Source organism: Tachypleus tridentatus, chromosome 9, assembly GCF_004210375.1.
Source record: "Tachypleus tridentatus isolate NWPU-2018 chromosome 9, ASM421037v1, whole genome shotgun sequence".
NCBI lineage: Eukaryota > Metazoa > Arthropoda > Merostomata > Xiphosura > Limulidae > Tachypleus > Tachypleus tridentatus.
Window position 1 is genome coordinate 19,054,791 of NC_134833.1, and position 26,339 is coordinate 19,081,129.

At 37.0% G+C, this 26,339-nt stretch overlaps 1 protein-coding gene across 9 annotated transcripts in view; it reads right to left on the minus strand.

Annotated features, from left to right (window-relative positions):
- LOC143224805 (protein roadkill-like) overlaps window positions 1-26,339 on the minus strand; it is an 87,407-nt gene that overhangs the window by 47,727 nt on the left and 13,341 nt on the right. For 2 of the 9 annotated variants that reach the window (XM_076453129.1, XM_076453122.1), the window contains exon 1: window positions 11,037-11,281. The exons of 4 other annotated variants lie outside the window; for them this stretch is intronic. The gene's annotated coding sequence lies outside the window, so the exon portion shown is untranslated. Of the gene's footprint in view, window positions 1-1,400; window positions 1,630-11,036; window positions 11,282-23,964; window positions 24,142-26,339 lie in introns of those variants that run through there. 3 more of the 9 variants (XM_076453126.1, XM_076453120.1, XM_076453123.1) reach the window with 3 other exon arrangements.

The window sequence follows — 26,339 nt, forward strand, 5'->3', positions numbered from 1 at the left end:
TACAAATAAACCTTACGATGCTTTTCTAACATTATCTTCAGTGCAACATTTGTTCGTGTGAAAAGTATCCAACTTTCACACGTGTGAATTTCACGATGTTCCGTTAGAGTAGATTCAAACTGTTTCAGACAGAAATCTGCTTCACATTTCCGGCACATTGACCACAAATTCTATCAACCACAGTTTCCAAAACTTTCCAGCTTGCAGCTGTCATGGATCGGTATTTCCTTGTTTTGTAACTTACTTTTATAAAAGAGTTTCTACGCAGAGGAAGATAATTACACCAAGCAAATTAAGAACTTATGTTGACTTGAAATGTCCTACATAAAAATAACACCGTGCTACGACATGAAAATTGTAACAATCATATCAATTATGGACACACACATTATATGGACTGTTACATAATGACAAAAACAACACGTGTACACGTGCTTGAGGACAGTAGGCACGAGATATCAATTCACAATATACCGGAAATGTAAATCTCAAACAACTTTGTTTCGAAGTTCTTGGTATTTAAGAAACCAGACAAGATATCTTGTACATAATATGCACTCAGATTATTATTTTTATTTTTGGTAATAATACGTTTAAAGGAGAGAAAACTGTACTGTCTATTAAATATATATCGTGACTTCTTTTCTTATTTAAATATGAATATATTATCAGTTGCAGCAGGGATAACATTGATACTGATTAAGTTGAACACTTTTATGAAAGCGTATTTAACAAAATAGTACTGACCATAGCAGTTTTATACGTATATTTTAATGAACGAAACAGGCCCAATAATAAAATCCTACATTAAAAGACGCTGCATAAATTAAAAAGATTACCTAGGTGAATGCTGTAATGTGGGATTTAGATATAAAATGTACCCTAGGTTTCAGAGGTGACTGCGGAAATAGGACTCGCATCGCGGTGGGGATATATCGTCTACCAGTCTCACGTGTTGAATAAACAAAATATGTTAGAAGAGCAAGATGTGGGTGCTCGCGCCAACATTTTTCCAAATCTGTATTGCTCTTCAATGCCTGTAGATAGTTGTGGGAAGTGACTGATCTCCAAAGTAATAATAATAATAATAATAAACGAATAAGGTTAATGGGGGTATTATATGTTTTTGAATTTCGTGCAAAGCTATAGGAGGGTCATCTGCGCTAGCCATCCCTAATTTAGCAGTGAAAGACTAGAGGGAAGGCAGCTAGTCATAACCACCCACCGCAAACTCTTGGGCTACTCTTTTAACAACGAGTAATTGGATTAACCGTCACTTATAACGCCCCCATGTTTGAAAGGATGAGCATTTTTGGTGTGACGAGGATTCGAACCCACGACGCTAAGATTTCGAGTTGAACGTCTTAACCCACCTAGGGTTAAATAAAATAAAACCTTACCTTCTAATGTTAGCATTACAGCTCCTATTATAATGGGATTGACGGAAATTTACAACATCCCAATAGCTGAAAGGAGATGAGCATGTTCAGTAGAAGGAATTCGAAACCCGCGATCTTCAGAGAGCGAATCGAAAGTTTTAGCCCCCCTTCCCCTCACCAGCTGAAGTCTCCGTCACTGCAAAAACGGCGTTCCACAATGTGGGGGCGTGGGTGCGCTTCGAGAGTGACGTCATGCCCCACTGATCGATTAGGCAATGGTAGTCAGTGTCTGGGATGGCTGTTCTTACCAAGTCTATCAGGTCAAAATTAGCAGCAGCAAGCGATTCGTAGTTAGCCTTTTGTGGCTTTAAAAAAAAACAACAAAAAACTTGTTGAATTTTATTATTTGTATAGAACTCATTACTATAAACTGATGTCACACTGAATAACAACCAATCACGATTTGTTCGCATTTTAGCGTTATATAGGTCACTGGTTAGGCCTAATTTAAAATAGTGTGTTCAGCCTTGGACTCCTTACTTTAGGAAGAACACTGAATCATTAGAAAGGTTAATCCTAGTAAAGCCACTAGGACAATGCCTGGGACGGAAATGTTGTAATACGAGGAAAACTGCATGATATTTGAATTTGTTTTTTACTGAAGAAAATAAGAGTATTTCCACCGAGGGAGGGATTAAACTATATTTTAACGTTGTAACTCTGTAAACCAACAGCTTTCCCACCGGGGAACAAGATGGATTAGAGAGTATCTGACTAAAGATTTTTTATGGTGATTATTAGTGTTGATGTATTTTTTTTTAATTTAATGATGGGAATAGTTGGACTAGGGAATACAGATAATAAGCAAACATTTTTTTTCTAACAGGGTATTTGACACTTTGAATATGTTGCCTTCAGATCTGATGGAATAAGTTAAGTTTAAATACTTAAATGATAGGAACTGACTGAGCATTTTATTTTTCATGTAAGGTTTAGTTTAGTTGATGGTACGGCCTAGATTGACAAACAGGTCCCATGTTGTTTGTGTTACAGTTTTATTCAAACTTGTACTGAAAAACACAGATGAAACCAAACACACGGCAAAAACAATATAGTACAATTACTTTAACTCTTAGTAACGCATAATCGAGGTAAAACATTTCTGGGCCAGGCATAGCCAGGTGGTTAGGGACCTCGACTCGTAATCTAAAGGGTCGCGGGTTCGAATCCCCGTTACACCAAACACGCTCACCCTTTCAGCCTTGGTGTAGTTATAACGTGACACCTAGCGCTACTGGGATGACATTAACCAAAGTTTGAACCGAAGTGGTTATAAGACGCTTAATGAGAATCAAAGTGGAGCTCGTGCAACTTGAAATACAGAAATGGTATTTTTGCTTTAAAGCCAAAACTCTATAAGCAAGTATGGATATTATGTTTGTTTTTGAATTTTGCGTAAAACTACACGAGGGCTATCTGCGCTAGCCGTCCCTAATTTAGCAGTGTAAGACTAGAGGGAAGGCAGTTAGTCATCACCACCAACTCTTGGGCGACTCTTACCAACGAATAGTGGAATTGACCGTCACATTATAACGTCCACACGGCTGAAAGGACGAGCATGTTTAGTGCGATCGGGATTCGAATCCGCAACTCTCAGATTACGAGTCGAACGCCTTAACCCACCTAGCCATGCCGGGCCGGGCCAAATATGGATATAAAACAGAAACTTAATGAGTCGTAAAAAGGGGTGGAAGCACGGGCTTTATTGTAACAGTCTAAGGCTTCCACTTTTCGGAAACGTTCATATAAATAAGAGACGAAAAAACATGCTGTCAGTTAGAGCAAAGTATTCTTATTTTCAAAGTTTACGATTTAAAATTGGCTTTTTGTTTAAAAAATTGCTCTTCTTACGCAAAAGCTTCTGACTTATAATGAAACAAAATTTACCACTCAGTTCTGGTATGACACAGTTGATTACAATATTGCATACTGTAGCGACATCTGAAATGGTAACAGTTACCAATGTTCCTGTGTTACATATCAGTTGAAACAGTTGTAAATACCTAAATTGGTTATTTCTAGAACACTGTAAATTTTTAACTTTTTGTACTTGCTAGCACGGTTGTCTTTTCTTTTTCGTGCCTTGTGTTTCTCGGTGCTTCTGTTAGCGTAAAATTGCACTTTATGTTTTTCTTTGTTTGTTTTTTGAATTTCGCACAAAGCTGCACGTGGGCTATCTGCGCTAGCCATCCCTAATTTAGCAGTGTAAGACTAGAGGGTAGGCAGCTAGTCATTACCACCCACTGCCAACTCTTGGGCTACTATTTTGCCAACGAATACTGGGATTGACCGTGACATCATAACGCCCCACGACTGAAAGGGCGAGCCTGTTCGATATAACGAGGATTCGAACACGGGAGGGCCTCGGATTACGAGTCAAGTACCTTAACCATGTGGCCATGATTGGCCTAGATAACTAAACGAATGAAACGTATTTACTTCAGAATTTCGTGTAAAACTACGAAATGGTGAACTAATGCATAGACGTATTTACTCCTGGACTGTATTTGTTTTGTAGTTAAGCGCAAAGCCGCACGATGGGCTATCTGTGCCCTGCCCACTACGGGTATTGAAACCCGGTTTCTTTCAAACATACCGTTCTGTCACGGGGGAAGAGCATTTTGGGCTGACAGATAAGAGGGAAGGTAATTAATCAATAGCACCCACCGCCAACTCTTTGGCTACTCTTTTGATCAACTTATGGGATTTGATTGCCATTTTTTAAACATATCCAGAGTCCGAAAGAGTGGAGCACGTTTTAACGAACAGCGAGTCTTGCTATACGCATCCTGTGCATTCTAACTATTTCCAATTTACGTAGGGTCGGCATGGCCAGGTGACTTAAGGCGTTCGGACTCGTAATCTGAGGGTCGCGGGTTCGAATCCCGGTCGCACCAAACATGCTCGCCCTCCCAGCCGTAGGGGTGTTACAAAGTTACGATCAATCCCACTATTCGTTGGTAAAAGAGTGGCCCAAGAGTTGGCGGTGGGTGGTGAAGAAGAGATGCCTTCCCTCTTGTCTTACACTGCTAAATTGGAGACGGCTTGCGCAGATAATCTTCATGTAGCTTTGCGTGAAATTCAAACAACAACAAACAATGCAATTTACGTTTAACAGACTCGATGTCGAAATCCATTTTTAAGTTCCACAGCAGTTTTTAACTATAATGCTTGGAGTTACCACTTCAGTTTCGAAAGTGATATATTAACTTCGTAATAAAACAGGTCCTTATTGTTATTTTATTTTGCAACAGACTTTATTTTTGAATTTTCCTGAAAACTGACTGTTAAATATGAAGAAAATTATTATACACAGAAATACTTCTATGATGTTATCACAGTGAAGCTAAAATCCAGTTCTGTCCTTGGTTTTCCATGTTGATAAAATGAAGGTATTCTCACTCAAATTAAACGTTTTAAAGAGAAAAAATATAAAATTCAAAAATTACAAAAGAAAAGGGTTATTATAAGTTGGAAATAATTCTGGAAGCTTACACAAATATATATATATACGCGTTACAAACAAAAGAAGTAGTTGTTTTAGTAACGGGTTCGAAACATTATCCCATACACAACAAAAGACTAGTATATGCTTTATTCAAAACACTATGTTTTCTTCCTACTATACATTTTATATATGGATATTGTTCCAAGTGTTCTACGTGATATTCTCGAAATTAACACAAGTTATTTAGTTGCCTTGTGACCTTTTCAGTCATAAACGCAGGAACGATTTTGAAGTTTGGGAGTGCAGGAAGTCTAAGGTATTGAATGCTGTAGTGATATAAACATGGGGTCCGCCATTAATAGGGATGCACCAACACCTTCCACAACCTCCTTCCCGCGTCCTTGGGTTAGACCCAGGCGTTCGACATAAATAAGTTGTTTGTGAAAATCAGAGGTCACGCGGTAAACATTCAGGGTACTTTGCTCCTTAGGACGCAACCCCTCGTTTTCGCGTCTATAAGCCTCTTTACCTTCAAGACGTCTTTTCACCACATTGGCTGCATGCTTGGGATCTTGGTCTTGCTGGAAGTGGATCCTTGCCCGATGAGTTGCGTTTCTAAAGGAATGGAAAGGTGAACCAGGTCCTGACTGTACGTACCAGCAGTCAGGGTTCCATTACTTTTGTTCAGATCACCGACACTGTTTGAGATACAGCTCAAAATGTGTAGAAATTCATTCCTCCCATGTGCCCCCAAGTATTAGATGTTGTAGATTTATCATAATATTTTCTGTTGTCATTTCTGTTGTCCAGTAATTCAAACTTGGATTCGTCTGTAAATGGCACATATCTCCAGCCTTGCCTATCCCACCATATATGGTTGGATACCTATTTTAACCTACTGATTTAGTTCTCTTTTTCAACATCTACACCCTAATGGGAACTTGGTGTTCATGTGTATCTAATTGTTCTCAAGGTAACATCTGCACGAGTAATCACAATAAGGTCGTGATCGAGATCCATACTCGACCTTCGTCTATTTCGCAAATAGCTCTGAAATATTGCACACTAGTTTTGGGCCGCGACTCTCTTTCTCTAGTGTTTATTATTTACCATTTGTGCACTTCATATATTTCGACTTCGATTTAATTGTATCCCAGCAGTCTTTGCACGACTTGTTAATTTTGAAGAGTTTCGGTTTGTAAAGAATTTTCGCGCAACGCTACAATAGGGCTATCTTGGCTAACCGTTCCTAATTTAGCAGTGATAAACTAGAGGGAAGGCAGCTAGTTATCACAACACACCGCAAACTTTTGGTGGAATAGTGGGATTAACCGTAACATTATAACGCTTTCAAGAATGAAAGGGCGAGCATATTTGGTGGGATTGGGATTCGATACCGCGACCCCCGAATAACGAGTCAAGGACCCTAACCACCTGGCCATGCCGGTGCCTAAGAGTTTCGTTGTTTTCCCCCTTGTCCACTTATTAGTAACAGTGCCGGTTACAGTCTTGCATCAGCTTCTAGTAAATCGTCGAGTCTCGAAGCAGTACCTGCTGTGGAGTATCCTTTAAGTATCAAAACTTTGAATTTTATGTGGTTGTCATACGGTATTTAAGTCATGAAAACCACGACTAGATTAAAGAAACTTCTTATTAGTCAGGTTTTAGGTCGTGTTCGAAGTACTTCGGAAGGTCAGGTGCAGTTGGAGACTTCTTCCTTCCCTTTGAGATATGCTTATTATACTTTTTGTTCCGAGAAAAACCTCATGGATTATATCTTGCGATAAGGGTTTGTACGCTGATCCATTCTTCCCTGTTCACAGATGTAAAATTTCTAGCACGTTTTTTTTTCACCACTTCTCTTAATTCGACATTTCCCAAATCACACTACGTTTTCATTTGATTAAGTAACTGGACGCGTATTTTTTACATAGCTACTCTTTAGATATCTTAATCTAAGTGGTATATATTTAGGTGGTAGTTATAAGTGGTATTTTTTTTTATCACAAAGATACTTAGACCGTCATGTATGATAGTGATTTTCAGAGCTTAGTTTGTTTGTTTTTGAATTTCGCGCAAAGCTACACGAGGGCTATCTGCGATAGCTGTCCCTAGTTTAGCGGTGTACGACTAGAGGGAAGGTAACTAGTCATTACCATCCACCGCCAACTCTTGAACTACTCTTTTACTAACGAATAGTGGAATTGACCTAATATTTTATCGCCCCCACGGCTGAAAGGGTGAAATGGTTTGGTGTGATGGAGATTCGAACACGCGATCCTCAGATTACGAGTCGAGTGCCTTAACTACTTGGCCATGCCAGGCCTAGAGCGAAGGAAAGTAGTCTATAGTACCCACTGCTGTCTCCTTGGGTTGTTCGTGTCCGATAGAATAGCAAGATTTGACTGTCACCTGTAAAACGTACCTCCGACCCCAATGTGTTTTTTTTTATTATTTCTTTTTCTCTATAACGAGACCCACAGATCCTTAGAGTCAGGAACGCTAACCACTAGAAAGTTGCATGACCCCCAAATATTATTGATAAGTAGAATGGTGGGTTTATATACAAAGGGGTTACAATTAACACTTTTGTTGAATTTAAAAAGTACCAGTTAAACTAGAAATATACGATTACGCAAAACAAGTAATAAGAGTCACACAAGCCTAACTTTCGACATTAATATAAGGAATGTGTCTTCCCTCATTTTATATACAGATGTTCAAAAGACCCAACAAATTCGTTTGTACTTTTAAAGTAATAATTGATTACAAAAACGTCCAAATTTTAGTACGTAACGGAAGGAAAACAAATATGTCGGAATTATCTGATAATTGTTCATAATAGTGATCGCTAGAAATTGCACAAAACCCTAACAGAACGTTCGTAATAATAATTATCATCATCTTACCAGCCTCTAACAAAAACGTCTTGGTATATTGCATCCAAACGTTTTGTAGAACGTTAAATAAGGTACGAAAGTTGTAAGTGTGTTGTGAAGCCTACTTGCTTATTATATATTTTATATAAATTATAAAACTTCAGAATTCTGTTGTAAACGATGTTACCATTACCCCTTGAAGTCTTACAAATATCTGGTGTTCCTTTAAAAGGCTTACGCACAGGGTAAAACATGAATTATTGGCCAGTAACAGATTAATATTAGATGGCTGTAACATGTAGATACTTAATGCTCTGTACACTATACAATCTATGTCTTCAGGGAGCCAACCCCTATATTATGTATGCAGTGTGTATATGTATCTTCATATAGCAAAGCCACATCGGGCTATCTGCTGTGTATGAAGTAGTAAAAATATCAATAGACATAACATTAAATGTTATTACACATTCGTAGAATTACGTCAAATGGTACAGAGATTTAAAAGGTGATTTAGACGTACATATACGTTTTATTTGAAAAGGCCGTTTTTCCCCTGGTAAACGTTTATATGCGCTTAATGGGGGTTGTGTCTTAATCTAGACATATTTGCCCATTGCTACATATTATGTAAAAAGAAATTAGTTACAGAAAAACTATAAATGCTCAACATATTCCCAATCAAATATATACGATAATCTCTCCAAATGCAGCTTAAAATTTCATATCTTAAAACTAATACGATCAACTAGTTAATAAGTACAATAAATCATCATGTTTCGTATGAGCAAGCTACTAGCTATATTTATCATCATTACAATGTATAAAGTTAGCTATAATATCAAGTAATCCTTTGCCCGTAGTAGTCAGCAAACAAGATTAATGAAAGCTGGGAATTTAAACATGTGGAAAAGTAAGAGAACAAGGCTGGAGATATTGTAGAAATTACTTATCAAGATCCTTATTTTGACTCTACCAAATGTAATTCTAGACAAGAACATGGAACCACAATAGGGGTTTGAAGTTCGTTTCTTTACCTTTTTATTATCCCTATTTGCACGTTTTTATATTCCCAATTTTTTATTTATCTTGTTTTTTAAAATTATGTTTTCACATGTCCTGAATCGAACTATAAAAAAGTCCTACAGTCTCGAAGAATGCAAAACAAGTCCACACATACTATCGTACACCTCCAACTCGTAACACGTACCTCAAAATCTACAATAATAAAACACAACTAATATTTTCGCTACTCTATGTCTGCGATTATAAGATTCAAAATAAAGGAAAGACGAAGTGCATTCATCGTTAGAGTTCAAACACTCGATCTTATATTTAGCAAATGTTCAATCATAAAGTTTCTCTGCATTTGTATAAACCAATCATTTAAGAGTAACATTGACGACAGAAAATGATTTCATTGGAGAATACCTGCTGTTATAGAATAATAGGGAGGGGTCAGAGGAGTGGAAGTTAGCTGATGTCACTCTTTTGAAGAGGTGATAAAAATCAACCCAGTAATTATAAGCCTATTAGTCTTACAACACTTGTGGGAAAAGCTTTGGAAAGTTTGATAAAAGACCCTTAGCAACGTAATTTAACAAACTTTAGAATTCTGTTGAATAGTCAGTATGGTTTTATTAATGGAAAACCTTACCTTAGAAATCTTTTGACTTTATTTGAAAATAATATCGCTTATGTAAATGTTGGTAAGGATGTATCTGAATATTTCAGAAAGCATTTGACAAAATGCCACATAAGAGCTTGTGAAAAATAATTCCTATAGACGTGTGGAATAAGCTCGCTAATTGTATATAAATAGTAGCTATATAGAAGAAAGCTGAGGATTGTTACAATGAAGTTTAATGAACCTGGATTAATGTTACAAGTGGGTACCTCAGGGCTCAGTCTTAGGACCTTTGCTCTTTTTTGATTTACAGTTACATAGATGAAGGGATGACCAATAAATTACTCAAGTCTGTTGATGATCTCAAGGTATTGGGTGTTGCTGGCTATGAAGAGGATGATTCAGATTTACAAAAGAATTTAGATCATTTAATGAGTTCAGCAAAGAAATAACAGATGGCGTTTTAGTTATAATAAATGCAAGATATTCACAAATATACTCTGCATGGGAATAGGCTTAACAGTATCATGAAAGAAAGGGATCTTGACGTAATGGTGAATCAGTTTCATAAGTTGCTCTTGGTTTTGGTAAACAGGATTTTAGATACCTGAAATTGTTTTCTTTTGAAAAATACAAGTTAAAGGGGATCTGAACTGAGGTGTTTAAAATTGTAAATGGAATTGACAGTGTTAATGCATCATCTTTTATCATATTTGGTAGTAAAATCAGGAATCAGAAATATAAATTTTGGTATGGGTTGCCTCCGGATGTTGCAAAGGAAGTAAATTCAAAAGTTTAAGAGAAAAACTCATAACATATACGAATGTTAAGGGGTGGCTTTAGATTTTTAAAAATTTATTTATATAATAGTTTTAATATAGTCTGGAGGATGGGGCAGCCGACATGGACCAACATTGTTATGTCAAAATCATTTGGCTCAAAAATTGTATTTTCTGTCACGGATATCCTACCATTTCATTCGTTAGAAAATTCAGTTTAGAACACTTCTGATGAATCGAGAGAAATGTCAAAAAAAAATTAACCATTTACAAAAAAAGGACAAATATTACTCAGCGAGGAAATGGAAGATTTAGTTTAGAACACTTCTGATGAATGGAGAGAAATGTCAAAAAAAAATTAACCATTTACAAAAAAAGGACAAATATTCCTCAACGATGAAATGGAAGATTTACAGCCATTTAATAATTTGCTTATTCGATTTAACATAGTGACCAGGTACTTCTTGTCAAGCGCAAAGCTACACGATCATTTATTTGTGCCAACCAAGCGGCAGGGATCTAACCCAGAATGTTAATATTATAATCTAAATTATGACCATTTCAGATTCCCGCATCTCTTCGGCGTCTATTAAAATTTAAAGATTATCATTAAACGAAAGAAGGTTACTCATGATGTCTGAAAGATAAAATAAAGGTACAACCTTTCTAAGCTAGTCCTTTAGCGAGTTGTTCTTTTATTATAAATAATACATGAAAACCACACAAGTCGAAATGGTTACTGATAAAATAATTATAAAGAATAGTTTATACAAAAATATCCTCCACCCCTGGTAGTTAAAACTCACTCACTTACACCCAGGGATGAAGTCCTGATACACATTTGAGAGGTCAACGAGTACGTACCTGTCGATGATATATCCAAGTCTTTACCACGTGCTGTATATGACACCCTTTATGACTAAAGCCAAAAAACACGCACGTGTCAACGACGTTCTATTTTATCATGTGCATAAGCTATGAGAACTGACATCTTTCAAGACGGCTAGTATGGGTATTAAAACCGAAGATGACCTAAGAAGGTCGAAACCGTTGTTCTACGCTTTATTTTGGTAAAAGTGTTAATACCTATACCAGCCGTCTTGAGATTTATTTTTACTTCAAGTGGGTTTCTCATCACACGAAGTGACGTCTTTATTTCAGCACGTGATCCACAGCAGCAAGCGCCGCGTTCATTCGAAACCAGCACGTGGTGGTATTAGTCACAAGGAACGTTTCTGGAATACCTGAAGCATGCTCTCCTGTTTCATTTCATGTGTTGTAAGTGCGTGATAGCGATTTAAATTTAGAAATACCCATCTCGTTAGCTAGCACCGCTATTCGCTACAGAAACACTTTCTAAAAACTAATTGCCACATTTTCAGAAATGGTTAGTTGGATGGTTGTTTTCGAACAAAGCCACACTGGTCTATCTGCTCTATACATCACGGGGAATGAACCCCCAGATTTTAGTGTCTTAAGTCCGCAAAATCATCGCTATCCAATCGAAGGAAATAGGAAATAAAAACCATTACAAGTCCACAATACTAAACCTAAAAATCAGATTTTTAATGAAGGTATATTATCGTTCGATGTTTCTTCCAAGTTTTGATTTTTCAGTAATTTCACAAAGTTTCCTTTCAAACCATTTTACACTTTTATTTAAATAACAATAATAAACAATTTGCGCACATAAATATTGTAAGTTTTGTTTGTTTTGTTTTTGAATTTCGTGCAAAGCTACACGAGGGCTATCTGCGCTACCTGTCCCTAATTTTGCAGCGTAAGACTAGAGGGAAGGCAGCTAGCTAGTCATCACCACCTACCGCCAACTCTCGGGATACTCTTTTATCAACGAATAGTGGGATTGATCGTAACATTACAACGCTCCCACGGCTGAAAGGGCGAGCATGTTTGGTGTGGCGGGGATTCGAACCTGCGACCCTAAGATTGAGAATCGAATGCCTTAACCACGAGGCCATGCTGGACTATAATATGTAGGTACATCTTAGGTTAATCAAACATTGTAATTAAGCCTTGCGTCCGTCCAGTTTATATACGCATTTAAACATTCTAAAAGTTACTGCTGGAATTAAATATACACATAAATATAATTAGATTCTACACTACGTATGTAAATTTCAATTCAAAAGTTTCGATGCGTTGCGTATGAAACGACAAGTAATATACAATTATTATAAAACGTAGCCACCGAAGAAAATACTACACTGTAGAAACGACTAGCAATTTTTTTATTACTCGATTTTAATAAAACTGCATTTTGTGTGTCAAAATTTGATATATCACTATAAATGTTTATTTATATTCTAAAACGTGTTCAATTATGAAATGTAATAGGCTAGGTGGCGCAGACATGTCCCCTAAATTGCGGGATGGGGCATCCAAAACTGGACTCGAATCAGCCAGAATTTTACTACAATTTTTGAGAAATAAAAGTAAGTGGCCATCAGCTACGAAGAGAATATTCTGTAATTACGTCACTGAATTGGCTAATAACAGATTAAATTAACGTTATGTCCTCTAATCTGACTAATTATGTATACACTAGACTGATAAAATTTTTGAGCGCATTTTTTTTTTGCTGGAAGGAGAATTTCTGTAGTTCGTTGTTAAACGCAAAACTGCACAACAGAGTAGGTATTTACACGTTCTAATCACGGGTATCGAGACCCGATTTCTAGCTTTATGAGCTTTCGTTCTTGCTGACTGTGGGCGTTACGATAATGATGCGTGTCAGATTAGGTTTCTGAGAGATGTTTTCTAATTAGAAAGTCACAATAATCGGTGTACGAAGTGCTATTCGTGTACTGATAAAAGTGCATGTTCTGACTGTAAGAGATAATGTATACACACACACCTGGAAATAACCAACTAAACCTTATCAATAGCTTGAAAACATCAATCATAAGTATTTTTTATTTTTTCAATTTAAACTACATATGTGTGTGTGTGTGATATATATTTATATATAATTAAACATTCACGTAACTGTATACTATAGCTTTATAAAAAAAATTAAATTTAAGGCAGTTCTGTTCTTACTGTATTATTTATAGCCGAGAGCCTATTTTGTTTCACGTTGTCGAAAACAAAGTTATTGGAGTAAATGGAACAAAATACAATGGCAAGTTCAAACATACATATATACAAAAGATGACAAATTCAAACACGTGTACATACAAAATCACGAGATTAATGTTCAACACTCAGTTTTTAGACACAATGTTATATATATTATAGTTTTTCCAAACTGTAATTCTTTACAAAGGTAAAAACTTACTTTTATCTGTGTAATAGTTCAGTTTTGATAACTGACAAGTGCAAAACAAATATGTAGATAACTGTACGGGGTGACGTATTTGACACGTTTTGACTTTAGACAGATTGTCAGAAAAGTGCCCTAGGTGCCTCATGCACACCCAACAAACACCAGCAATGACAATCTTTTATTTAAAGTAAATATACAAATATTTCGAAACGAATTCCTTATTATTCAATTTTTCTTTCATTTAAACAACAACAACAACGTGTGTGGAGGGGAGGTGGGTCTCCCAGGATACTCCAAGTGAACTCTGAGGGTGAGCGAGCGATTGGGATGGAATTGATAGTGAAATAATGTAAATTACGAGTTTTAATATACTTCTTATTAATGAAAATAATAAGTAATTACTACAATACATTTAGCATTTTAATGTGTAGCCGTGTTTTACGTGACATAACCTTTTTTTTTTTTACTCATTTAAAAAAGAAACCATACTCAAGGGGGCGTGGATGACAAAAGTTCGGGAAATGTTGGGTTAAAGAGTTTTACCTCAACTGTTAAATTTGGTTGAAAAACTATAAGTGATGAACTAAACCTTATCATCACCAACACCACCACAAGTGTTTTCAAACTATAAGTGATGAACTAAACCTTATTATCACCAACACCACCACAAGTGTTTTTAAACTAGAAGTGATGAACTAAGCCTTATTATCACCAACACCACCACAAGTGTTTTTAAACTAGAAGTGATGAACTAAGCCTTATTATCACCAACACCACCACAAGTGTTTTTAAACCAGAAGTGATGAACTAAACCTTATGATCACCAACACCACCACAAGTGTTTTTAAACCAGAAGTGATGAACTAAGCCTTATTATCACCAACACCACCACAAGTGTTTTTAAACCAGAAGTGATGAACTAAACCTTATGATCACCAACACCACCACAAGTGTTTTTAAACCAGAAGTGATGAACTAAACCTTATGATCACCAACACCACCACAAGTGTTTTTAAACCAGAAGTGATGAACTAAACCTTATGATCACCAATACCACCACAAGTGTTTTTAAACTAGAAGTGATGAACTAAACCTTATGATCACCAACACCACCACAAGTGTTTTAAACTAGAAGTGATGAACTAAACCTTATGATCACCAACACCACCACAAGTGTTTTAAACTAGAAGTGATGAACTAAACCTTATGATCACCAACACCACCACAAGTGTTTTAAACTAGAAGTGATGAACTAAGCCTTATTATCATCAACACCACCACAAGTGTTTTTAAACTAGAAGTGATGAACTAAGCCTTATTATCACCAACACCACCACAAGTGTTTTTAAACCAGAAGTGATGAACTAAGCCTTATTATCACCAAAACCACCACAAGTGTTTTTAAACTAGAAGTGATGAACTAAACCTTATTATCACCAACATCACCACAAGTGTTTTTAAACTAGAAGTGATGAACTAAACCTTATGATCACCAACACCACCACAAGTGTTTTTAAACTAGAAGTGATGAACTAAACCTTATGATCACCAACACCACCACAAGTGTTTTTAAACTAGAAGTGATGAACTAAGCCTTATTATCACCAACACCACCACAAGTGTTTTAAAACTAGAAGTGATGAACTAAGCCTTATTATCACCAACACCACCACAAGTGTTTTTAAACCAGAAGTGATGAACTAAGCCTTATTATCACCAACATCACCACAAGTGTTTTTAAACTATAAGTGATGAACTAAACCTTATGATCACCAACACCACCACAAGTGTTTTTAAACTATAAGTGATGAACTAAACATTATTATCACCAACACCACCACAAGTGTTTTTAAACCAGAAGTGATGAACTAAACCTTATTATCACCAACACCACCACAAGTGTTTTTAAACTAGAAGTGATGAACTAAGCCTTATTATCACCAACACCACCACAAGTGTTTTTAAACTATAAGTGATGAACTAAACATTATCATCACCAACACCACCACAAGTGTTTTTAAACTAGAAGTGATGAACTAAACCTTATTATCACCAACACCACCACAAGTGTTTTTAAACCAGAAGTGATGAACTAAACCTTATGATCACCAACACCACCACAAGTGTTTTCAAACTATAAGTGATGAACTAAGCCTTATCATCACCAACACCACCACAAGTGTTTTCAAACTATAAGTGATGAACTAAACCTTATGATCACCAACACCACCACAAGTGTTTTTAAACCAGAAGTGATGAACTAAACCTTATGATCACCAACACCACCACAAGTGTTTTCAAACTATAAGTGATGAACTAAGCCTTATCATCACCAACACCACCACAAGTGTTTTCAAACTATAAGTGATGAACTAAACATTATCATCACCAACACCACCACAAGTGTTTTTAAACTAGAAGTGATGAACTAAGCCTTATCATCACCAACACCACCACAAGTGTTTTTAAACCAGAAGTGATGAACTAAGCCTTATTATCACCACCACAAGTGTTTTTAAACTAGAAGTGATGAACTTAGCTTTATCATCACCAACACCACCACAAGTGTTTTTAAACTAGAAGTGATGAACTAAACCTTATTATCACCAACACCACCACAAGTGTTTTTAAACTAGAAGTGATGAACTAAGCCTTATTATCACCAACACCACCACAAGTGTTTTTAAACCAGAAGTGATGAACTAAACCTTATTATCACCAACACCACCACAAGTGTTTTCAAACCAGAAGTGATGAACTAAACCTTATGATCACCAACACCACCACAAGTGTTTTCAAACTATAAGTGATGAACTAAGCCTTATCATCACCAACACCACCACAAGTGTTTTCAAACTATAAGTGATGAACTAAACATTATTATCACCAACACCACCACAAGTGTTTTTAAACTAGAAGTGATGAACTAAGCCTTATTATCACCAACACCACCACAAGTGTTTTAAACTAGAAGTGATGAACTAAGCCTTATTATCACCAACACCACCACAAGTGTTTTTAAACTAGAAGTGATGAACTAAGCCTTATTATCACCAACACCACCACAAGTGTTTTTAAACTAGAAGTGATGAACTAAGCCTTATTATCACCAACACCACCACAAGTGTTTTTAAACTAGAAGTGAACTAAGCCTTATTATCACCAACACCACCACAAGTGTTTTTAAACTAGAAGTGATGAACTAAGCCTTATTATCACCAACACCACCATAAGTGTTTTTATCCCCGTGTGTGTGATTACGATTTCTCGAAAACGGCTGAATAGATTTGGACGAAAGTTCGTATACATCTGAACTACCACCAATCTTGTTAGAAGCGAATACTTTCTGGAGGACCATGATCACGAAAATTCAAAAGAAATCCCGATTTGTCAAAATGGGGGCCGAGTTTTTTCGCTCTATAACTTTGTCAGACATTATCAAATTTTGATGACATTTGATGGACATATGTTGAATATTACTACTTGTTGTTCCACTTAAAATGATCCGTGTCCGTTGATAAGGACGTATATAAGGATACAGTTTCGTATTTTTTGAGACCCGAATACGATCAACGCTCCCTGGCGGAGGTATGCGCTCTACTGAGTTAACAGCTTGAAAACACTAATCTTATAGTGTTTTTTTTTAAAATTTAAGACGATTTTCTGCACCACCAACATGAAGTATTTAGACATTCATCATTATTAGTTCCAGTTCCAAGCCAACATTTCTCTACAAATCGCAATATTTAATAAGAAGTTGGAGCCCAGCGTGGCCAGCTGGGTTAAGGCGTTCCATTCGTAATCTGAGGGTCGCGGATTCGAATTCCCGTCGCACCAAACTTGCTCGTCCTTTCAGCCGTGGAGGCGTTATAATGTTACGGCCAATCCCACTATTCGTTGGTAAAAGAGTAGCCCAAGAGTTGGCGGTGGGTGGTGACGACCAACTGCCTTTCCTCTCGTCGTACACTGCTAAATTAGGGATGGCTAGCGCAGATAGTCCTCGAGTAGCTTTGCGCGAAATTCAAAAGACAAACAAAAACAATTAATAACTTACATGGAATCTCAAATAAGAAGTGGTCATCTCGTGAATTTATTTAGTATGCATATGATCTGTTAAATCTATTATTCAGAAATAGTCGTTAAACGTATCTTTGTCCAATAAAGAGAGAAATTTATCGGTTTGTTTTCCTTTTCAGAGTTAGTAGTTAAGCACAAAGCTACATAATGAACTATCGGTGCTCTTCCCACCACGGGTATGGAAACCCGGTTACTAGCGCTAGAAGTCCCCAGACATATCATTGTCACACCACAGGGGGGAGGGCTCTCTTCAGACACTGGATAAGGTTATTTTCTCGTTCCATTGGTATCATTAATTTGTTAAATATGTTGTTTCATCGCAAACCTACAATATATCTATCTATTTATCTACCGCAGGAAATCGAATCCCAGGTTTTAGTGTTTTTTCATAAATTTATTGCTGACCAACTAGGAACAAAGTTAAATATGCAAGTAAAAAAAACAAAAAACTGTTAGTAAATACTCTTGAAGAAAAATGTGTTAAAATTCTTCCCCGAAATATTAAATCCAATTTACAAGGGACTTGTACACTTTTATAAATAGTGTCGTTCAGTTTTTGTATTAATATAACAACTGAAGAATTCTTTATGATTATTCAAATAAAATCGGACTCCATGATTTAAATATTTCTACAGTCATTCCTTTATGAACCTCTGTTTGCACATTAATACATACATATAGCGAGACAGCGCTATTTATTGAAAATCATATGCTTATCACTTTGAGAACATTCCTTCAGACGTTTCAGTATTATCAGCTGAGTTTGCTTTCATCAAAGCTTTACATTTACTTTGTTTAGCAATAATTTAGTTTCGGTTCTTTGTTTTATAGACTGCTATAGACACCTTTTACCTCCTTCGTTCTTTACTACGAGTTTTATTCTTCATTTCTTGTCAATTTCTTTGTTACAACTCGTAAAACAGTGTCATGCAGTGAACGCTCATAACTGTTTCATACTCTGTACACTATTAAAAATACCATAACTATACACTATTGTTTACTTTCCGCGTAGTTTTCTTAAATTCTGTTAGGTTGCTCGAGTTTGTTTGTCTGAAAGCAATAAACTGTTTTACAAATAGATCAGTATTTATCGATATATCACATAATGCTTTTAAAAAAGCATAGCTTAACTGGAGTGTATGAAAACAACAGAATAAGGGTAATTCAAGCGAAGGTCGTGAAAGCTATCGCAAATATTTTGCGGGTCGTGGGCTGGCATTCGATAATACGGCAGAGCGCGAAGAGAATAAGAAACTTACAACATAGATACACGGCTTGCTGGATAGGTTTGATTTTTTGTTTGTTTTTCAATTTCGTGCAAAGCTACACGAGGGCTATCTTCGGTAGCCGTCCCTAATTTAGCAGTGTAGGACCAGAGGGAAGGCGACTAGTTATCACCATCCACCTCCAAATCTTATGCTATTCTTTTACCAACGAATAGTGGGATTGAGCGTAACATTATAACGCCCCCACGGTTGAAAGGACAAGCATGTTTCGTGCGACGGGGATTTGAACTCGCGACCCTCATATTACCAGTCGAGCGCTCGAACCACCTGGCCATGCCAGGCCGGACAAGTTTGAAAGTCAAACCAATCTCCGGGTGCGGGTGAACTGTATAGAAACAAACGAGTTTGAATTTGTTTTACTTTAGTCAAAAAGTAATTACGAATATTTTAAAACAAAAATAAAATCAGTTTTAAAATCGTTGTTGCCAGAAATATAGACACTGCCCCATGTCGACATCCTGACGCGATAACTTAGTTCACGTGATTAAAGAAAGATGCGACCTGTGGGGACCGCTCCCACATCTTCACAGCGTTCTCGTGTAATTTTTTCGGGGTCGAGGAACGTCAAGGTCACGTGCTATCTAGACTGAGGTAGCGGATGTTTGTGACCTTCAGGAATTCCCTCTCGCGGTCAAAAACACCAACAAATATCACTGAATATGACAACGTGGCCAGCGTGCATTTCGTTCATGGTTTGATACATAAAAAAAAAAAAAAAACATTTCTACCCTACAGGTGGCGTAAAAATAGATTATATTTGTTTATATCTTTACGAGATTAAGATCTTGTTTTATCCACAATCTCTTGGAGAACTTCCGTTCAACTTTTGTTTGCACAACACGTGGTCGGTAAATCGAGTCCATAATAAATCTCAGAAAACTGGAATTTTATTTATTTTTAAATCATCGCTAGGTACAATGTAAACTTTAGAACTTGATATACTAAGTTAAATTATTTTTGGAAAACGCACATCCTTATGAACATTTTGACGCACATACTGTCTTTTGTTTTATTGCAATTAACAGCATATTGGGGTTGGAAGATTTTTTTTTTTCATATAGGGAGGGCGAGAAGATGTGCACGCGTGTGCAAAAAAACAAACAAACACAAAATTCTGTAACCCCTACACACGATTTAAACAAAGAATTTGATTGGCTGTTTCATTGACACGTTATTAAAACGAAACGTGTCGAGTTTTTCGGCAAATCCCTGGTTTAGCCACAGTCTTTGACGCAATGTTCACAACACACTTGTAACTACAAACAAACTGAAAATGAAATCACGCCTCTACACAGACCTTTTCGTTTTTTTTCTCCTAAATGTCAATATTTGGAACAATTTTTGGAGTGGCTGACGTCATAAAATGTAATTAATCTTTAACAAATAAGCATGAAGTATACGAATGTACGACTTTCTATCAAGTAACCTTTGCATTTTTGAGCGTTTGTTTGTTTGGAACAGTGGTTCTTAATCTGGGGGTCGTGACCCACTGGGGGGTCGTTTGAGTTTCTCGAGGGTCACGGAAGGTTTGAGAATTATTGGGAAAATCACTGAGCAGTTAGTAGTTTTTGTGGTAAGTGCCTGTATCTGCCCACAATGAGAAAAACGCTGAAGTGCGGCAGTTGAACCACGTCGAGATGCTTGTTGTGCAACACCAGATTTTGAGTAAAATTTTTCATGTATTACAACGTTTTGAATTGCCCTTAATTTTTTAACTATATAACATTAAGACATCAAACTTAAAATTTAAATATCAAAGTTTCCATCGTATTTAGTATATTTTCTTATATATATATTATATCAACCCTCACACTGAGTGATTGTTTGTTTGTTTGTTTTTTGAATTTCGCACAAAGCAACTCGAGGGCTATCTGTGCTAGCCCTAATTCTGGTCCCTAATTTAGCAGTGTAAGACTAGAGGGAAGGCAGCTAGTCATCACCACCCACCGCCAACTCTTGGGCTACTCTTTTACCAACGAATAGTGGGATTGAACGTAACATTATAACGCCCCAACGGCTGAAAAGGCGAGCATGTTTGGCGCGAAGGGGATGTAAACCCGCGACCCTCAGATTACGAGTCGCACGCCTTAACACGCATGGCCATGCCGGACCCCACACTGAGTGAATAAGTAGGATTTGTATGATGTTCAGTAATTCCATGGATTTTGCATTTGTTTAGTTAGCACTTGTAGCATTTCTCAAGGTCATTTATAGTTTTGTTTTATTCTACCTTTACGCAAAGTTCACCATTACAAAAATTATTATAGGGGTCACGGTAATACCCTGAAGAGTCTCAGGGAGTAAGACGATGACAGAGGTTAAGAACCACTGGTCCAGAAAGTTCACACAAATCTATTGAAGGGTTATCAGTGCCTAGTCGCCCTTCATCTGAAACCGACAGACTGAAATGAAAGAGCTAGTAACTAGCATTCACCATCTAATTTTATACTATTTTGCCCTATCGAATAGCAGGATTTAATAACCACACAGCCCCAAAAACTCAAAGCATATTTTAAAGGCAACGAGACGAGAACAATGAATTCTCGGATTCACGGTCCGGGCACTACAGCTACCACACCACACCTTACACTTTTTTTTTTTTTTTTTTTTCCCCTGAGTATTAAAACTGTCAAATATAACGTTAGCAATGTCGTGGTGAAGCGTTTGAACACGTGCATGTAGCTTACTTATTAGCGCGTCTAATTATAACCTTTACGAATCTTATCAAAATGACAACCAACAAAATTTAACATTTTAACACATCTTCCCATATGACAATAATAGTAATAATAACAATAAAAAGACAGAGAGAGACCAAAAAAACTTCAAATCACATAAGAATCTATAACTCCTTATCTTGATAGAAACTAGGAGATAAAGTTTGATGAAATGATGTTATCAGGTGTTAACCCCTCCAAAAAAAAAAAAAAACGTTTCAAGAGAGGGATAAGCGACTCCATGCTGAGAGAAGTTATACACTTGGGGGCGTTTATTTATAAAAAAAGTAGTAACCACAAAATCCTCACGTGATTAACTTACTACTGAAACTGTCGATTTGATAGCCAAGGCTAGATTAGTATCTCACTGAGTATTTCATTTTTGTTTCACTAACAAAGAGACCCGGCAATGTCAAGTGATTAATGCACTCGACTCGTAATCCGAGGGTCGCGGGTTCGAATCCCGGTCGCACCAAACATGCTCGCCCTTTTAGCCGTGGGGGCGTTATAATGGTACGCTCAATCCCACTATTCGTTGGTAAAAGAATAGCATAAGATTTGGAGGTGGATGGTGATAACTAGTCGCCTTCCCTCTGGTCTTACACTGCTAAATTAGGGACGGCTAGCCCTCGTGTGGCTTTGCGCGAATTTCAAAACAAACCAAACCACTAACGAAATGAACGATTCTTTCGAAAAGTGTTAGAAAAGTTTTAAATCAACTAAACCATGTCATCAATCTATCGGTAAACCTATCAGTCTACCCGTCATAACAAACCATTTAGTAAAAATAGTTCGTTCGTTTTTTTTGTTTTTTTATAGAAACCAAACCAAACCATATAACAAAAAAATAAAATCAGAAGTGAATACGTTATGAGACTAGTTTTCGAACTGTATCAATATGTACGGCTATGTATGTGCACGTGCAAGAAGAGAGAGATTTTAAAAATAATTACTCGCAAAGGTAGCTAGCACTTATGTAGTGATAGACTGACTACCTATAGGTATGGCGGCTGGTCAACATCAACTGTGAGTCTACTCATCACCAACGAATTTGGGATTAACTATCACATCATCCCGCCCATATAAACAAATAAACAAAAAAGGTTCGCGAATAACTTTATATGTTGTAAATGATACACAGAACTTTAATTTATCACAAGGTCTCTGCTTAGTACGCCTTCCAGACGTACTAATGATTTATGGGGTTGTGCTGGGGAGCGATTAGGGTGGGGTCAATAATAAAACATTAAGCGTTTTGATATATATTATTTATTTATTTATTTACGACAACACATAGAAGTTTGATGTATACCTGTGTATTACATCTTGTCATTTAACTCTCTCTTACTCATTTAAAAACAATCAGGGCGCGTGTGTGTGCGCGCGCGCATACGCTAAAGAAACCCTTTCTGCACCTACAATTATATAAGAAAGGGCTTATTTTATATGATCGTTTGTTTGGAATTATGTACAAAGCTACACAATGAGCTATCTGTGTTCTGCCCACTACGGGTATCGAAACCCGGTTTCTCGCGATGCGAGTCCGAAGAAATTCCGCTGTTCCACTGGAGGCTATTAGTGAAATCTTATTTTATATGGATGTAACCAGCAAAGTTAAAACATTTGTTACACGTTCAGTTGTGATTTTGTTCTTAATTCATAAATAATCACTTATACTTAAGATATTTTTACCTATTTTTACTTAAGATATGTTTACCTATTCACATTAAGATATGTTTACCTATTCACATTAAGATATGTTTACCTATTCACATTAAGATATGTTTACCTATTCACATTAAGATATGTTTACCTATTCACATTAAGATATTTTTACCTATTCACATTAAGATATGTTTACCTATTCACATACATTATCTTAAACCCGCAATTTACAATTAAAAAAAAAAGAGAGTAAATTAATAATTAATTTTTCCTTCGGCAAAAAAAAAAATAAAAAGGTGTCGCTGTTAAAACCCTTTTTATGTGTAATTAATTAATTAAATCTAATTTAATCTAATTAAATCTAAATGAGAAATGTATTAAACGAGATTAAATTGAGCTGGTTTAAAACAAAGTGCGACAATTGTTATATGGACAGACTCGATGGAACAAGAAACATACGTGTTTATATAAACAGATAAAACATACACATATGTAATATAAACAGATATGAACGCAAAGTTACTGCTGTACTTTATGACAACACTTTCTTCGCCAACTAAGAAACGTGTTTGACAGTCGTAAATGCAATTGACAGAGTTTTTTTTTTTTTTTAGTCGGGTAGGATGAGAGTGAAGTTAAATCTAACATTTGACATACAATAAATATTAAATATTTGATATATAATATGCAATTTAAACGTATACAAAGTGATTAAATGAATAGTGAATAACTCAGTAGCACTGTTTGTAACATCACCTTACCTATGAGTCTTCTACACAGTTTTAGCACCAAATAATATTTTACACACGGGCTTGTACATGGGCAACGGTGAGTTTGTATGGTCATTCCTAGCAATTACAGAGCGTTGTAACAATGCGAGATTTGACTAGTGCGAGTCGAATTGTTGCGCCCCGTCCCACACGAGTGTCCCACACTACCCCTATCCTCCGCAAGCAGCTCGATTAACCAGTTCCGGTAACCTCCTCTACGATTGGCGAGATCTAAGACGGACTAACCAATCAGGTAAGTCCACCGTACTCAAGACACAACTCAAAACAGTCAGGACTCAGCCTACATAACTTTCTAGGCGCATGTACCAGAAAAAGTTCATTCGAGTTCCGATTAAACGGTTGTAATGACACGCGGAACTTGTACAGGCCGTGTCCTCAGCTGAAATCTTCACCCACATGTCGCGGAGAACAACGAACGTCCACTGGGGCATCGAATTAACCTCAAACACAGAAAAATAGAACTCGACCTGACATATATGTGACTAAGATAAATAACGTATAGCCATCAATTACATACACGTAACGATTCCAAACAGGAATAAGCAGGGGGCAGTACCGTAGCCGAGACACATTTTTTGGTGGACATAAGGTAGGTATTTCATCTTTACTCCGACACAAATGAAATAAATGTCTTGAAACTGGAGGTGTGAAGATGCGTTTTATTTGAATTTTACGCAAAGCTACACAAAGGTTATCTAAGATAGTCGGTCCTTACTTTAGTAGTGATAAACTAGAGGAAAGACAGCTAGTCAATATTACCCACCGCCAACTAATGGGCTACTATTCTACCAACGAATAGAGGGACTCTATTCATAAAACATCCCCACACCTAAAATGGTGAAGTTACTGGTGTGAGGGGTATTTAAACCTGCGACCCTCAGATTGCGAGTTGAGCGCCATAACAGTCAGGCCAGGCCTTTTATTCTCGTGGCTTCGCCTGTTCATGCTAGTCCCACGCTGGTATAGCGGTAAGTCTACGGATTTACAACGTTAAAATCAGGGGTTCGATCCCCTCTGGACTCAGCAGATAGCCCACTGTGGCTTTGTTATAAGAAAAAAAAACACACACACAAACAAACATTTATTCATTATTCACGCACACAAATAATTGAAAAATAACAAGTAATTAACCGGCGACGTATCAAACACTTGTTTTATTCATAATATGAAACGAGAGCCAAAACAACAAAACTATTTAATTATTTTAAATCTAAAATAACATCCAGACGAATTCTCTGTCTCTAACCAAGAAATGTTAGTTACAAAACGTTCTGACGGCTAGCTCGCTCGGCCCTCAATATGAGGGATTGGAATCCCGCGGCTGAATACGCTCAACCCTTCGAGCATTTTGGGGGGTTATAATGTGACGATCAACGTCACTATTCGTTGCTGAAGAGTAGCCAAACAGTTGACGGTAAGTACTATAGTTGGTTGCTTGCCCTCTATCTAGATTTCAAAATTAGGGACGACTAGCGCAGGCAACATCGCATCTGTTTAATACCAAAATTTAGAAACAATCAAATGCTACAAATGTCATGTCAAATGTTTACTATTCCAAGTAACAGTCATAACAGAATGTCTTCTCGGTTTGTAGTTAAGTGCGAAGCTGCACAATGGGCTATCTGTACTCTGCCTATTCTGGGTATCAAAACCCGCTGAGAGGGGGGGGGGCAAAGTTTTCAGTGATTACTACCGAAAGCAAACGTGAAACGTCTCAGGTGTTTATTTTTTGTTGGGATTCACGTAAAAAGCTACTCAGGACTATGTGCTCTTTCCACCACCAAATTTTAAGCCAATAAACATCAGCAAAGGCAGCTAACTGCAGTGGAACGCCATTAATCCGCGGACCAGTAAACCGCGAAATCGCTTAAGCCGCTGTAGCAAGTCTTGTGAGCGATGTGAGCGAGGATTATCGCGACTCACTGCTAATTTAAGAACGTGTAAAAACGCGGCTTACGAATTTAATCCTGGCTTTATAACTTCAAGGGGATATTTAAAAAGGATTTGCTTTAATTTGGGAAATAAATAAAATATATTACAATAGAAATCGACCGTTAATCTACCTTATCCACTCTCTATGTCAGCTTTATGGAGGCCGCCATTGTTACCGAATCACACCTCTCCATACATTAAAGTTAATCCGCGGTAAATCCGTGAAAAAAGTGATCAATAATTAAAGTATTATTTTTAATTCGATAATCCGATATAATGATCACGCAATGGCCCGGATGAGGCTCCTCGGCAGAGCTGTTGGCGACTTCAGCTTTTCAGTCACAAAGGTTTAAGCCGCGGTTAAGCAGGTTGACCCCCCAAATACCGAGGCTTAACGGCGCTCCACTGTAATC